This window comes from Calidris pugnax, unplaced genomic scaffold, assembly GCF_001431845.1.
Source record: "Calidris pugnax isolate Ruff unplaced genomic scaffold, ASM143184v1 scaffold42, whole genome shotgun sequence".
Lineage (NCBI taxonomy): Eukaryota > Metazoa > Chordata > Aves > Charadriiformes > Scolopacidae > Calidris > Calidris pugnax.
In genome coordinates, this window is record NW_015090920.1 from 14,453,257 (window position 1) to 14,470,455 (window position 17,199).

A 17,199-nucleotide genomic window follows, 5' to 3' on the forward strand; every position below is an offset into this window, starting at 1 on the left:
TGCATCCAAATACTGAGACATTTGCAACAGAATGTTAGAACTACTGTTAGAGAAATAGTGTTGATGAAATGAGGGTAGAAAGGAGAGCACTTTGTTTTGCCATAATTGTATGGGTGTGGGTGTTTAACCTCTTTATTTGCTGATGAGAAATCAAAAGCACTGGATTGTACAAGCGCAGCGATTGTTGGGAATCCCCCGATTTAAATAAGTCATGATCAGCTTGTCCCAAGTCACGGATACATAACAGCAGCTTAGTATTCCTCATTATTTCTTTTTTTTTTTTCCTCCCCATGCCTGTTGTGATGACAGGGTTAAAATAACAGGTAATAAATATCTTTCTGTGTATTTCTGCAATCAAAAATTTTATATGCAGTTGTTGGTTTTTTTTCCAGCTATAAACTGTTACGCCACTTTTAATAAACACGATGATCTACCAGACTAGTATTAAAGTAAATGTTTAGTGGTCTCAGTTAAGTCAATTTCCTGCACTAATTTCTCAGCATGCAGTTGTCTAAAATGTGAATGGCGATAGCTGGTGCAATTGTGAGGGATCTGAGCAGACACACTGATAAAGCACTCAGTAAAAAAGAAGTAGCTGATCAGACCCACGGATGGTCCTTTGCAATGTTTTGTTTATAGAAGTTTCTGACATTATTTGCAACAAAAGCATACTTCTGCCAAGAGGTTGTTTTGTTTTTTCTGAAATGTGCAGTATCAGTTAATAGGGAAAAGTCCTTAAGAGGAAGGTTCAGAGAGCTGAGGATTAAACCCATTGGTGTAACAGATCATGCACTTTTTCTTTGTGTAACAGAATAGCTGTGTTTGCTTCAAGGAAAAGAAAGGACACTTGTCATTTAGAAAGATGATTGTCAACCTGGTTATGTCACCTGAAGACAGATTTTTCTCCTGGAGCTGAGAATAGACTGCTCGGCTGAGTGCATTTACTCCTGAGTGGGTTCACTGGCCAGTTTGGCAGGGTAAGGGCTAATCCAGGAAAGGGCTTTGGACACCTGGGACTAAAAGTGGTGGAGGTGAAGCCAGTGAGTGTTACACCACAAGCTCATCTACCAGCTGCCCTCTTGCTTGGAGTGTAAGTTTCCTACACTTCTGGGGTGTCTATTCTGCGCAAAGGCTTTGTTCTCCAATTGGGAGTGAGGTCCATGAGCTTCACTGAAGCTCAGGAGGGCACCACGTAGGTCGTCTTTGTGACCAGTGGGCCTCCTTAGGGCAGAGAGAGCACTGTGAAATAATTTCTCACTGTCACCTTTAGATTGCTTCTACAGCAGAAGCGTTTGCTTATAGCAGCAGTGAAGAGTCTTTGCAGTAATTGAGACTGCCATTTGCCAGGCATTGTTCATAGCACAGACTGCCTTTTAGGAAGCTGTGCTTTAAATGCAGAAGGTAATTGGCGTTCCTCACTTGGGGGGAAAAAAGGGGAGCATCTCTGTCTACAGATGGGAAAAGAAGAGAAATTAGTGTGTCAGCTGAGCAAAATAATCCTGCGAGTCTGTCCAAGATGTAAGGATCTCAGTGTGATTGAAAGACCAAGTTTTTAGTAAATTTTCCTTGGGACAGGAAAAACCAATGCAGATGCAGCCCTTCAGAGTTGTTTGCAGGCTGAAGAGAGCTCAAGTTTAGCAGAAAGTGTTAGGTCATTGTAGTAATTTTAGGAAGTTTCCAGATACTGATGAGAGACTTGACATCAGAATACAAGAGATATCAATCCAGATTAAACAGTCCTTGAGTCTTCTTTTTTACTTTTAACTTTTGCTTGGAAGTCTGTGTTTTTCCAATAAAATTTTTTAAAGGGTGATGTACAATAGACAACAATCCCTCTGTGGCAATGTTTCTTCTCCTTGATCTTGAGGGTATACTAATTTGAAAGACTCCTGCATTTCTTGGCTTCTGTAGTTTATTTACTGATGTTGCCTCTGGTGCTTGTAGGAAGACCGTAACAGTACAGTGCTGTGAGTAATGGCTCATCTGGGGGACTGATGAGCTTGCAGGTTGTCTGATGGCTGATGCCATGTTGCAGGAAACTTAAGATGCCTTTCAAATCATCAGGTACTTCTCCCTTTCAGTACTTGCTGCTGCAGAGTTTCAAGGTTTCCTTTGAATGGTTTATGATTCCTCTTTGTGTCCTGTGGGAGACCAGAGGCTGCTCTATAAAACCAGTCTTTATGGGGATCCTCACTGGTGTCTCACAAGAAATAATGTACAAGGTGCCATTGTGAAAAGATGGATTGCAGAAATATATATATACAGTGGATGATAAATATAGGTGACAACAAAGAAACATTAAAAAGAACCTGGTATAGGAAAGCTACTGAACCAACTGAGCCAAAGCATCTTTCAGTAAAAATGAGTGTGGTCCATCAACTTTGGTTATTCCAGCAAAGCACAGAACTGAGTTTATCACGTTTTCAGTTTGATCTAAATTTACAGAAAGTTTTATTAGAAACTTAAACTATATGTCAAAACAAAAACCTTGAAAACATCAAAACTTTACTGTGTTTTTTTTTTCCTCATTCACTCATTTCTGTGCAAGTACATTTTTTCTGTCAGCTGAGGACATGGGCAGATGAATTTGTATCCCTGAGCTAATAATTGTTCTGGTGGGACCCTAAACTGAGAGAGGCAGAGAGCAAGTGTGCTTTGTTATGCTCTTGAGAGTAAAAGGCAAATGAAATGGGAGCAGGGGAGTCTTTCTCCTTGCTGTTTTTCAGCCAGAGGCTAATTCAGGTGTATTCAGGAACAGCATTTCCCCCAGCCACCGGTTGGTGCTTTCATCAAGCCAAAGTGGCTGCATGGTCAAGTGAGACTGGATCCTTGGCTTGTTAATCCCAGCCAGTTTTGGGTGTAGGAGGGGATCCCTAAGCGCTCAGCACTCTCAATAACTCCCTTTAGCTCAATGTACAGTGGGTAGGTGCTGGGTTTACAAGCTGGAGAGCCTGAAGCAGTGGGTGGAACCCACGTCTACCTGCAGCACCCATCTCATGGCAAGAGTTGTGCTGAGGAGGACCAGGCAGTGGCAGGGGCTGTTCCCCCCCTGCAGCGACCTGTGGTTCTTGGCAGCCCTAGGGAGAAAAGGGACAACACCAGCCAGAAGAAGGGTTTCTGTTTTCAGTGAGTCAGCCAGCTTTTGTTTGCTGCTGGCAAAAATACAGATTTTATTAGTGCTGCAAAAAGAAACTGTTCCAGGGTCTTGAATTAAACTGGTATTGAAAATAAAGTCAATACTGCAAAGCGTGTTCCATTCTCCACTACCATAATGCCATTTCACATGCTCGGGTGGGGTTGCCCTCATGTGGTGGAGTAGAAATGGGCTCTAAGTCTTTGGGGATTCTGACTTATTATATCAGATTTGATGCATAATTGTGCAAGTTATAGGGATGGGGGAGACATGGGGGTAGGGAGGGGAAAGGCCTGGGATATGTGAACTGGTTTCAATAACAGCCAGTATGAAATTTCATCCCCTTCTCAAGAAGAAACCAGCCTTTTCAAAATCTCTCCCATTTTTCCAAGCTTAAAGTAAATAAGTAAATAGCTCATGCTCCCACTTTTTGTTTTTAAATGGAACCCAGAACCAGGGGGTACAAAGGAGACACAAAGGGGCATTTAGTGCTTGAAAGAAAATATTTCCAAATGGCTCAGGATGAGGTAGGGTTGGTTCTTGAGAATTTCCCCTTCAGTTTTTGCTGTAGCAGGGAATAGCAACTGAAGAATTTTATTCGCCTATTCCTACGTTTGCTGCATACCAAAGAAATATTTGATTACTAAAAGCATGGTCAAGTGAGACTGGATCCTTGGCTTGTTAATCCCAGCCAGTTTTGGGTGTAGGAGGGGATCCCTAAGCGCTCAGCACTCTCAATAACTCCCTTTAGTTCAATGTACAGTGGGTAGGTGCTGGGTTTACAAGCTGGAGAGCCTGAAGCAGTGGGTGGAACCCACGTCTACCTGCAGCACCCATCTCATGGCAAGAGTTGTGCTGAGGAGGACCAGGCAGTGGCAGGGGCTGTTCCCCCCCTGCAGCGACCTGTGGTTCTTGGCAGCCCTAGGGAGAAAAGGGACAACACCAGCCAGAAGAAGGGTTTCTGTTTTCAGTGAGTCAGCCAGCTTTTGTTTGCTGCTGGCAAAAATACAGATTTTATTAGTGCTGCAAAAAGAAACTGTTCCAGGGTCTTGAATTAAACTGGTATTGAAAATAAAGTCAATACTGCAAAGCGTGTTCCATTCTCCACTACCATAATGCCATTTCACATGCTCGGGTGGGGTTGCCCTCATGTGGTGGAGTAGAAATGGGCTCTAAGTCTTTGGGGATTCTGGCTTATTATATCAGATTTGATGCATAATTGTGCAAGTTATAGGGATGGGGGAGACATGGGGGTAGGGAGGGGAAAGGCCTGGGATATGTGAACTGGTTTCAATAACAGCCAGTATGAAATTTCATCCCCTTCTCAAGAAGAAACCAGCCTTTTCAAAATCTCTCCCATTTTTCCAAGCTTAAAGTAAATAAGTAAATAGCTCATGCTCCCACTTTTTGTTTTTAAATGGAACCCAGAACCAGGGGGTACAAAGGAGACACAAAGGGGCATTTAGTGCTTGAAAGAAAATATTTCCAAATGGCTCAGGATGAGGTAGGGTTGGTTCTTGAGAATTTCCCCTTCAGTTTTTGCTGTAGCAGGGAATAGCAACTGAAGAATTTTATTCGCCTATTCCTACGTTTGCTGCATACCAAAGAAATATTTGATTACTAAAACTTTCATTTATGTTAACCCTAAACTCTAACTAAAATGTTAACTCGTTTTGTTACTTTCTTTAATTATCCAAGCCAAATAAACATTGAGGAGTATATCTCACTTTAATTTCGGACCCGATTCAGCAAGGTAATTTAATTAAGCATGAGTATAATTCACAGCACATTAGAAGTCCCACTGAAACCTACTCTTGCTGTTTTGCAGTTGTTTCAAAGCTGATTTTATTTCGTGACACACCAAGACAAGCCAAGCTTTTTTTTTTTTTTTGTTTCAGATCAAGTTGTGAGCAGGGGAGAAAGGCAATTTGAGGTTGAGTGGAGAAAAATTTTACAGGCTACTTGGGGAAAACCTGAATTTTAAGTAGCAAAGGATGCAGAGGAGCAGAGGCGTGCGCGAGCTGGGTGTTTCTCACGCTGCAGGTGGATGCTCAGTGCTGGACATGGCAGTAATTGAAGCGTTGCCTGGACAGGTCTGCAAAGGAGGGGATAGGAGGCAGTGCTTTATTAAATACCCCAGCACCACACAGGGCTGAGCTGTGTTGTGCTCCTTACCAGAAATGTGATCATAAAACCAGCATTAATTGTTGCATTCTGGGTGGCGGCAGAAACTAGATCTTTGCTTGATGGCCCGCCTCGCTCTAAATGTGCTGAAGGGGTCTTTCTCCCAAAACAGGCTGATGAAACTGTGATGGAAGATTTGCCTGGATGAATTTCTATTAGAAAATTTGAAAGAAACACTCACCTTGATGTTAGCGTAGTTGGAATACTTCTTTTTAAAATCCAGCTCAGACTGTGGTCCTGTTATTCATACCTGCTCACTCTGGTATGAATAACTCCATTATATTAAAAAAAAAATTACAACTACATAAATTAGAAGAAACTTGGATCCTGTGCCTGCCTTTCAAGAAATTGTGAATGCAGTTTGGGAATTAACAAATATTTTGTATATAAATTGAAAACACACGGAGGAAAAATTTTATCTCTTGTTATGGATAAATGATATTATGACTCAGATTGTTTTAGCTTTAAACAGTGGTTTAGATAATGAAATACTTTGTTTAAAAGCTATTAAAACCATGCTATTAAAATGCCAATCTTATAAAACATGTAGAAGAAACTTAGCTTATGTAAACTGCTTTTTATTTGAGGAAAATACCTAAACAACTTTTTGGAAGTTTAGGAAAACTTTGACTGAACCTTTGGTCTAATGACACAGAAAATGCTGGAAGATTAGCATTTTAAAAAGAATAATTTTTTTGTGGAATACAAGAATAATTAATCATTGCATTAAAGGGGAAGGAATATAACAATGAATCAATTTATCAAATGCAAATGCAGGGTTATGAATAGACTCCAAGAAAGCTCTGAGGTTCTTGTCCAGAGAGCGTAGAGCAGAGCTACTTTCCCACAAAGTTAACATTATGTCACTAACAGAGTTGCTGGGAAACTGGGATACTTGCACGTAGAAAATTTGTTTGAAAAATGTTTCTATTTTTGGATTTATCAACACATAATTCTGAAAAAGAGTTTTCTTTTTCTCTCCTTACCCACTCCCTTTTCCTGTTTCCCCTAAATTTCAGATGGAAATGGTGCTGCCTCAAGTGAGTGATGGTGCTTGGAAATATTTTAACTTTGTAGAGTCACATTTAAATGCAGAATTGTTACTTCAAAAAATAAATTAGAGAAATAGGTCTTTAAAAATAGCGCTGCTATGCTTTCATGCAAGAAAAAAATCCTTTCAGTTGCTACCAATAGCTGTTTGGAGAGTAATTTCCTGAAACACTTGCATATTATATTTGGGGGAGGAGGAGGCAGATAAAGTCTCTTTCTCAAGAAATTCATATTGAGGAACTTTGTTTACTCTGGGAAAAAATACCCACAGTATAGTCAGGGAAAAGCTTGATCAAGTGGCAGCAATTCCTTTACCTTACAACAGACAGAAAGGTGGGTGGTTTTTGCATTGTTATTGATCTTCAAAAGACTAGGGAATGTGAAGTAAAGGTAGTAGTTGACCTGTAGCTCCCCAGTCCTGGCAGTATAAACGGCACGGCTGAACTGGATCGGATCAGGCTGTTCGTATCATTTAAAATGGTTTACAAATGTTCAGAGCCTTAAAATTAAAACACATATTTAATATATGCCAACATTAATGAGGCTTATAGGGAGAAAAGGAATGAATTTGCTATCTGCCTTTAATTCTACTGGGCTATATTATTAGTCTCCAAGTGGTTGTTAAATTTCTAACAGAGATTTAATAATTGTATGTATTAATAGTCCTGAGGTACAGATATCATGTCCTGATTTTCCATGGGGGATGTATCTAGTTGTATGAGTTATCCCCTTGCATTAGGTGCTGGCTTCACAATTCTGAGACCTCTTCCCATCAGGTCTAACACAGACCTTTCCTCGAGAGAAGGCACAGCAATTTTTTCAGTGAAAGTAGTCTCTGGATTCTTAACCTGGAGGGCCGTTTTTTGCTGTATAAAGTGGCGAGGCTTAGGCTATGAAAATTGAACTTGAAAAGAAAAAGGGAGAAATAATTATTTTTGTTATTTGAGTTCTAATAAGCTTTCTTACTATAGCAAATATTTGCAATATAAATGAAGATTAAATTGTACATATACACTGAGTTCTGCTGATCTATAAATTCATTGAGGAGAAGGGGAATGCCCCTTAATTGTCCCTGCAGTAGCAACATGGGCCACACTGTGTAATGGGAAAAAATACTTAGTTTTTTCCACAGCAGGTGATATATCAGTGTTAGCTCAGTCATTCATATATTATTTTAACTGAATTGTGTGTTTAATTTGCAGCACATCTTTTGTGAAACCTGTTTGCTCCGTGGAAACGACCAGATCACTCCTATTTCTTTAGCTGCTCCTCGTGGAGAAGTGCAACGTGTTTCCGGGTCAGCAAAGGGAACCCTGCACACTCCCCAACAGCCAGAGCAGCAGGCTCAAGAAGAAGACAGGCAAAACCACTAATGAGCTAATAACAGTAAACAGAAAGGAGGAAGATCAAAGCCGAGCAGCTTGAAACGGAGGACCAGGTGGACACCAGAAGGGAATGCTGAGCACTCTGTTGCTTTGGCAATGGGGGAAGACAACTTCAGAACAAACACTTATATGTGTACAAAGAATGCATCAGCTAGCAAGTTCATGATGAATTTTTCAGAAAGTAGCCAAATTGTATTGCACAAACCTATAATTCCTAGTATACTAAAAGTCACAGCAGGGGATGCTGCCTCCGTCTAGTCTCTGGCATTCCATGCTCTTCAGTGAGCTTAATGCTGTCCAAGGGGCTTGGGGGTGTGAAGGAAACTATTCTCTTCTTCCTAACCACTCTTCACACGTCCAAAGACTGCCGCAAAGATGACTACTTCTCTGCTCCTCGGAACAAGCAGCCCTTAATCCTTCAGCTTTTTCTAATAAGCTGCCTTCCCCAGGCCCCTCATCATCCTTGTTCCTGTTCTCCAGGTTTTTTCCGTTCTCTCCACATCCTCCTGGGATGATGGTGCCCACAGCTGAGCCGCCTGCTTCCCACCACCGAGCCAAATGCAAGGAGTACACCATGTGTTTTACAGATGATACTTGTGTTTATTTTTCCCAGAATGGTTTTCCATTTTTTCCCAGCAGCATGATATTGTTGACTCATATCTATGATTTAATATATTATAGCTCAGTAGTGAAATGCTTGAGGGTTTGGTTGTTTGGTTTGGGTTTTTTTTGCTTTTCTGGCTGCTTTAAGAAAAAGAAGAAACAAAAAAAAAGTGCTATAGGATAACAGGCAGATTTAGCTTATTTAATTCATCAGTTTTCTTGATGCTAAGGCTGAAAAGCCACATTCACAAAGTACCTGCTGATGCTGTGAATGTCATGAATATTGTAGTGCACTATCAGAAGAGTCGTGCGGCTTTCTTTTAATCAGTATTAGGTGAGGGGTTTGTGTTTGGCTTCAGATTTTTCTGTCTTCATGGAATAATTTAAATTTTAATTGTCTTTATTGTGTCTGAAGTCATACTTTTGAAAGTGGAGTTAAAAAATCTAGTCCTTATTTCTGTTTGTTTCAGGGAAGCAAAAAGATTGCAGGCCCTTTGCTGTCTGTATTGCAGCAGTCTGAACTTCTTTTCAGCCAAAATGTTGTATTTATGTTAAAGCTTTTTTTTGCTCCTGTCAACAAAGCCACATTGATTGAAGGGCTCAGTTTTGTTTTACATGCTTAAAACTGTGTTTTACTTCGCAGGTCTACACTGAAGCCATTATGTCGTGAGAAGTATGAGAGAGATAAGTCCTGCAAAGCCATAATTTATGTGCAGGCTGACGTGCCTCAAAAGCATGGTAAGGAAAAAAAGGTATTTGTTTTTCATTTTTAACACAATTTGGAAACAGATGAGTACTTAACCTCTTGAGACCAAACATATGTTAGCATGAAGTAGCAAACTTGTATGTTTGTTGCCCATTTCATGACTACAAGCTAAAAATATTTTGACATCACTAGTTAAAGTTTGATAAAGCTAATTATTATCATAGAAGCACCCAAGAGGCTTGCCACGTTGGCTGCCTTTCAGTACATCCCACTTAATATTGTAGTGCTTCCCAGTCAGACGTTAGAGACCATTTCATGAATGCATATAACAGCCTGGCAAAGTTTCCTGCCACTGAATGTGCACTGGCTGCGTAAATCCCAGGGTATTTATTCTTGTCTCTCTCATTTTCTTCTTAGGAAACCATTTAAAGCACTGTAACTTCTGCATGCATTCAAGTGGCAAAAGGAACAAAAGAAAGAAAAAATAATCTTCCAATAGCTCATTTACAGCCCGTGTTTTGTGTTTCAGATAAATTTTTGGATGTTGCAACAGCTGTAGTTTCTGCAAAGCAGAAGTGTCTCTTGATTTAGTCCGTGACATGATTTTGCTCATTCTTCCACTGCTTCCTGAGCTCAGCACGTCCCAGTGTTGTTTGAGAGAGATACCAAGTCAGCTGGCTGCTTTTCCAGTCAGCATTACTCTCACCATGCCTTTCCCTACAGACAGCAACTTCTGTGTGATAAGGATGAGTTTTTGGCACTGAGTATTTGTCAAAACACGCCATTCCTCTACTAAGTATGTTAAACTAAGATCTCTGATCCGTGTCCAATTTGTCTCCTGTACAGCACTCCTCTTAGTTTGCTGCTTTAATGCAGCAGGATCGGAAATAATCAGACTTTCAAATAATACCGTGTGGCTGAGCTCACAGTATAGAAACCAGAATGTTTGAAAATTGCATCATTATCTGTATCATACAGACAGAGTGAGAAAGGGCTTTATATCACAAATATAGTGATGGAAATCAGAGTCAGTCTTCTCACTCCCCATCCTGCCTTCTGGGCAGTAGCTTGGAGAAGAGTACGAAGAGTTCAAGGCTTCTTTGTTTAGCTGCGGTGTTCTTTGGTTTTCCTTTATTCTTTCTGGTTTTGCTGCTTTTGTAGCTTATCCCTCCCTCTTCTCAACAGCCTACTTGAGGCTGATATGCTCCTGGTGGAACCAGACACTCACTTTCATCCCAAGTCTCTTCTGCTTTTTTGCCAAATCTACTTCCCTCTTCAAACTGGTCAGGGGGAGCAGGAGCCACAGCCAGGCTGAGGTGATGTTAGAAATTGAGAACAGGAGACTGATCTCTTACCAGCAACAAGAAAAGTCTGTAGGCAGCTTGGTGGCCACCAGATCTGGAGATCAGATGGGGACTGAATACTGTGAGTGCTGCCGATTCATGCGGAATTATTCTAGATTGGGTATTTCTAACTTAAAGGGAAAAAACCTCTCCCAATAAAGAATAGGGTTGTTCTAGTTCTTAGGACATTTAATGATGTACTGGCACACAGTAACTGCACTGTAAATATAGTCTGAAAAAAATATGAGCTTAGTTTGGAAGCTGCTCTCTGCTAAATTATGGAGTTTTGATCCTGACCTAAACTGATCCCACATGTTCCTGGATTCTCCCAACATTTGAGTACACAGTAAATCAACCATAGTTTTTGCTTTTTATTACAAAGAATGAACAGAAGAGATTGGGAATCATATGACTTTGGCATCTGTTTATCACATGCTTTAGGGTTGTTTGATATCTTTTTAGCTTGAAGGTTTAAGTAAAGTTTAAAACAAGTATAGAGGATCAAAACTGGTTAACTGGCATCAGTTTACAGAAAGTAGTCTGAGGTTCACCAAAGCGTTCCTTTCAAAAGTATTCAGTGCCTTTACAGAGAAGAATGCTAGTACTGATCTTACAAGTATTAATATGTTCTGCTCACACATATTTCCCCTTATTGACTACACAAAGACATAGTACCATAGCAGTGAACAGTAAAGAAGAAAAAAATACGGAGCAACTCCCTTGGTAATAAAACCCAATGTTTTAAAGCAACAGCTGTTGTACCCCTGGATTGTGCTGCTTCTGCTTTGAAAAATTTGCATGTTCAGTATTTCTTTTTTCCTCTTCTAACGCCATCTCTTCCCTCTTCTTTGCTTCTCTTTGTTTTACCAGCTTTAGTGGTGTTATTATAAGCAAGTGTCTGTTCTGCAGCATGGATCTTAGCCTTCCCACCTCAGCTCTAAAGCTCTTTACATTTCTGTTCACAGACACATTTTTGTCACCTGGTCTCTGGGGTGATGCCTTCCAGCCTTTTTTGTTCTTAAGATATTTTGTACTTTTGTCTTTGCAGCCTGTACCTGATAACGTCTTCCTATTAATTGACTTCTTTTTTGCAAGTTTGATTTTGTTTGGTTTGTTGGGTTTTTTTTTAACTTGAGGTTTGGTATTTATGTTCTTTAGTGGTAGTACTAAAATATGGCTAAGCTATATTCTTGAACTTGGCTTTCCTAATGGACTGAGTTTCCCCTCTGAAACTTCAGTCTTGCAGCATGATTTTTGTGAGCTGACTGCCCACACAAGTCTGCTGCCATGTGGGCTGTAGAGTCAGCTTGTCTGAAGTCTTACTCAGTAATTACCAGGTAATAAAAGTTAACTGCCTCATAAAACCACATGGAAGAACCATGCTATTGCTGGCTTGTCCTACTCAGCCATTCTCTTCCTGTGTGCTGGACCTCTTGGACAGGAGAAAGGACTAAGGAAGGTCCCTCTGGGCTCTCTTCTTTGTGTTTCTATGGTAACTGGTGATCTGGTTAGGTGCTACTGAGGTCAAGGCTCAGAGGACTTCTGTAACAAACTGGGAGCCTTAAGCAGTGAATCTGAACTAAACCGTTCCTATTCTATTTATCGGAGGGAGGGGGTAGGGTGGGTAGGTGGGCTTGGTGGGGTGGGGAGATAAGTCACTCCAAAATTATCCTCTAATGCTTAGCTGTTTTCTAGGCACCTTGAAAAATGTTTCACTTAGTAATGTTTCAAAGCTAATCTACCAGAGCACTAAATTAGCTGGTGCAGAATGAAGGTGTCCAACATGAACTCAAACAGAGGGCAACTTCAACTCACTTAAATTGGCTATGACTCAAACTGGCAGAACTAGTCTTACTTCTCTAGTCCAGTAAGCATCTTTAATAGCTTTATGGAGAAATGAAAAATGTCAGGTTTCTGCCAACCTGCCAATAGAATTTATATCCCTGTTGTAACTTGTAATTTATACTACTGTTGTTCTGGTATCTTCTTTTATCATGTGTGTCTTCTGCCTCATTTTTTACTTCTAAATGAGATAACAATCCTATTTTTTTTTTCTTCTATTTTTGTTTCTTTTTTGATTACTACGTAACTGAGATACCAGTCTTCTTCAAGGGGTTGCCAAGTATATTTGCTCAGAGTTCCTGGGAGAATTGTGAAGGAGTTTAAAAATGATACAGAAGGTTATTAAAATGGAGGATGTGACTTGGGCAGGGAGGCTGCTGAGCTGTAGAGTCAGGCCACCAGAAAGGATCTTAGGATGTCATTAAGCCCTGCCTCTGCCCCAAAACAGAATATTTACACTAATATTCCTAATGCATGCTTGTCTAAACTGTCATTAAATATCTCCAATAATGACAAGCCTTCAGTTTCATTAGGCAACTGCTTACCCTTAATGTTAGAAAGTTTTGCTTAATCTTGAGTCTAAGTGTTCCAGGTTGTCATTTATGTCATGTCTGGATCCCAGACAAGGCCTGTTTGGGAGACTGTAAAAAGAATTCAGCTGCTTTCCTGCTCGTTGCACTAATTTTCCAGGAGTGGAGAAGGAGAGAATCAAGAATGGGAAAGTTACTTTCAGAACGAAGTAGCTATTTTCAGTTCTTTTTGTCAGATTGATCATTACGGTGCCAGTAATGCTGGCAGACACTTCAGGGTCTCCCCTGTGCAAGAGGGATCACAGCTACACGATTCCTGCGCTGAAATCAAAATGCTGAGCCGTCTGCGATGGCTGCACGTGGCCGCTCTGCTTCTAGTTAAAAACCAATGAGCTGTTACACTGAAATCTAGGCAAGGGAGCCGTGAAGGGAAAACACACGAGAATGCCTTGATTAATAGCATCCCTAAATGACAATGGCTGTTTTATAGTTTTTATAAGGATTGTAGTGTTTCTCATATATAAAGAGGGACAAGATGTGGTTGTAATTAATAGAGAGGCTCTTTGTTGAAGCTGTTGACTGTAGGAAAGAACCCAAGGGTTTCTCAGGCTCCTCAGTTGTAAAACTAACTAAATACATCTAGAACTGCCTCGTGTCACTCCATGGCATCTTTCAAAGCTGTAATTAGCAGATACCTAATGAGTTGTGGCTACAGCGTGTGGATCAGATGACTCAAATATTTACTTTTGGCCTCTGATTCTCTTTCTCCACGCAAGGGAGAATAATTTGGTTTTAATACTTAGAGATTCATTTTTCTTCAGTTGTCTTGCTTCAAAACTTCGCTGTTTTCCAACAGTCTGTCAGACTGAGCCCTCTCTAGTGTCTTCAGCAGCAAGGTACGTCTGAAACATTTAGTGGTGAGAGTCCTTGCTGCATTGTCTTTTTTTTTTCTTTTTTTTCTTTTGTAAGAGGTTTGCCTGAAAGCCTTATTGTTGTTGGATTCTGATGCATAAAATGCAGTTGGTCCTTTGACAGGTATAAATTCACTACTGTTGTTGGATTCTGATGCACAAAATGCAGTTGGTCCTTTGACAGGTATAAAGGAGCAAATGACAAAGCGGTATCATTATCATCCTTGCATTTTGTAGCAAGATTGCAGCTGTCCTGTTGCTTCATGGTGGAACTTGTGAGTATAGGACTACCATCTTGTGGGTGGAAATAAATCAAGCCAGGCTATATTTTTAGCTGTAAAAGAGATTCACTAATTTTACCAACAGGGCAGGGTAAGAATATTTAGGAATATGGACCCTTGACACTTACCTGGCATAACAGACTCTTCTGTCAGAGACCGTGACGTGTGACTCCAGTAATGTTAGATGTGATTTGGTCTTGTGAGCTCAGCCCAGTGTACAATACCTCTTTTTCTGTACTGACTTTGCTTTCTCCCTTCCAAACTTTGTATTCATTTATCTGCCTGTGATGACTGAGGCTCAGGGCAGACAAATAAGTTTTACCATCATGTTGTGGCTATGGAATATGTTTTCAAAATGACCCACTGCAATAGCATTAAATTGTCACCATCCCTAAATGTCAGAATATGCAGGGCATGTGGGCAGCACAGCTATTTGCTATTTAGCCTTGGAGAAACGTAGTATGATGGAAGTGCAGAAAGACTGGAAAATTAGGTTGTACCTCCTCTTTGTGGTCTAGATTGAATGCTGCCAGATGATAGAGTGGCCCTTTGTTTTAGTTAGGGTGGAATGGTTCTGCTTGAGGAACGTTGGTGTCGCTGTGATGTGTCCATGGGGCAGCAGTGATGAAATAGGAATGCAATTCTCTAGCCTTGATTGAAATATTGTAGGCTCTGTGTGTGTGTGTGCAGCTGCAAACCCTCCAGTGCTTGGGTGCACGTTGCGCTCTGTAAGGCCAGGGAAGGTAAGGGACGGCTACGGCCATTCTTCCACCAATGTCTTCTCAGGCAAAGGTTGTTAACACCTCACAATATGAAGGAAGGAGTAGTTTTCAGGACGAGAGTTTGTGTGTCCGTTCAAACTCCCTAGTTCGAAGCCTTCCCATTTTTGTCAGTCCACAAACATTCTTTCTGCTGTCTTTTGTTAGCCCATTTGAAAACTTTGAATATTAGCTTTGACAGTAATTTTATATTGACTGTGCTTGAGCTGATTTTGGTTCAGAGATTTCCTATTTGCTCCCTGTCCTCAGCCACTTCCACCGTGAAGAGAATATATTAGGTAAGAATCAAATATTGAACTAAATCAAAGATAAATATCTTTTGGTTAGTTATTTTTCTACACAGCTGGTGGTTCCTGAAGACTGTTCAAAACCATTCTATAAGAAATAACTGCATGACTTCAGATGTGAGAACAACAGTACCTCTAGGCACATAACTGCAAGTAGTGTATTACAAGCAACTTCTATTGCATGTACCTGAAATGGATTTATTCTTGCAACCAGCGCTTTTCTAGACATATGTCTCAGGGGACCTGAACTGAATGTTCAACAAGTTTTGAATAAAGAAAGAAAAAGTGTGGGGGAGGTTAGCATGTGCTGTAAGAGTATCTGTTTTATAACAGTCATGGTTGTCACAATAAACATGATAAATTTATTCTTCATCACCAGCCACTCTCTTAATTCTTCAGATGGTGGCAAAGATGAATAGGGAGCAAGCTTCGTCCTTCTAAAAGCTGTGAATTTAAACAGTGCCAATCTCATGGTTACAGGCAGTTGCCTGAATCACACGTGAGTTGCAAGACCAGTAGTTCTTTTCCTACCAGTCATTTTTAATGTGCCAGTCTTATTTTTCCCTCAGCCCAGTCATATTTCTTTCAATGAGAAAACGAGGACTACTTTTTCCCTTATCAAATTTGCTTTACTCTGTGGGAACTGAGTAATTCATATAAATTATGCAGTTTATAGAAGATAGGCATTACTTTCGCTCTCAGTTCCCCAAAATATATAGGTTAGTACTAATGTCTTTGGGTCTACCCTCTTGCGAACATCCAAGCTCCTATAAATCCCTTTCACTTTTATATTTAATTTTAAATTTGAATTTTGATAAAACTACAGAAAAATTATGCCAGTGGGCTCTTTAAGGGATACATAAAATAAATCAATACATAAAACATGACTAGTTATCCTCCACAGATTTTTTTCTTCTCTTGCCCCCCTGCTCTCCTTTCTGATGGGCAATGTTGATTTGCTTTTGTCAAACTGCTGTTCATTATTTTTTGCAATCATCTATCTTGTTCATCAGCTGTTGTTTATCTGGAGTGACACGTGCTTATCTATTAATTAGCAAAGTGACTTAGGTGTATGGTAGGTCTGCCTGCTTTTATAGAGGCCTGGGCATTGCTGGGTTAAGGTGTGTTCCTTTTTTGATCTGCCAGGTAACAATTTTAAATTTGGGTTTTATATTACAGGTGGTCATGAAATTTGAAATCTTCCTAAGTATGGACAAGCTGTGTTCTGCCTCAGTGAACAGGACTTGCTGCTGCTCAATGTAAGTGAGGCTTCAATGCAGTATCTGGAGTGCGTGTAGATGCTTACTTAAAGTAGATGTGGTGATGTAAACTGTTAAATACACATCTCGTGTGACATTTCAAATCCCATTTGGATGCAAAATTGGAATTGTCATTTGTCATAACTCAACGTGAGGCATAATTCACAGACAATGAAAAGGGTATTAAAGAGAGGATACGTGATTTGGTTGTAGCTCACAAGTAAAACTCAAGGTTACGTAAATGGCCAAGGGACACTATGAATGCATCTGGTGGCAATTCTAGAGCCAAACACCCAGTCTCCAATGTACCCCCCCAGTTCTGGATCTTGTATCATTAATATACTAGAAATACCCTTTCTAGTATGGGAAGATGACAATGATTTGCCGTATAGTCTAACATTTTGGAGATGTAGGGGCTTTTGGGGTTTTATTAAACTTTGCAAAGCTGATTAACATGACTGGTGGGAACACAAGTTTCCATGAATCATAAAGTAACTAACTAGTTTCTGCTAGTAAGGTAGCCTGCCTTGGCTGTCAGTCATCTTATTGTTCTATTGGTTGTTTTTGGACATTTTTTAATAGACTGATTTAGAGGAAAATTCCTCTTAGCAAGGATCTTCTCGCTTTAAAGATGTTTGTAATTCTCACTATGAAAGCTTCCCCAAAATGATCTGTTTAGTATCTGTTTAAAATTAATGAGGAAATCCAGAACTAAAACAGGTAATGAGAGTCAATTAATTACTTCAAGCTCTAGGGAAAGTCATTCCCAACATAATAAGTTAGGCTATCAGCCTGCGGTCTACAGCTGAGGGACTGAACTGCACAGTGTTATCTGCAACTGGGAACACAACAGCATAAACTGCCTGAGCATCCCTGCAGCACCAGAGCTCACAGCTTCCAAACTAC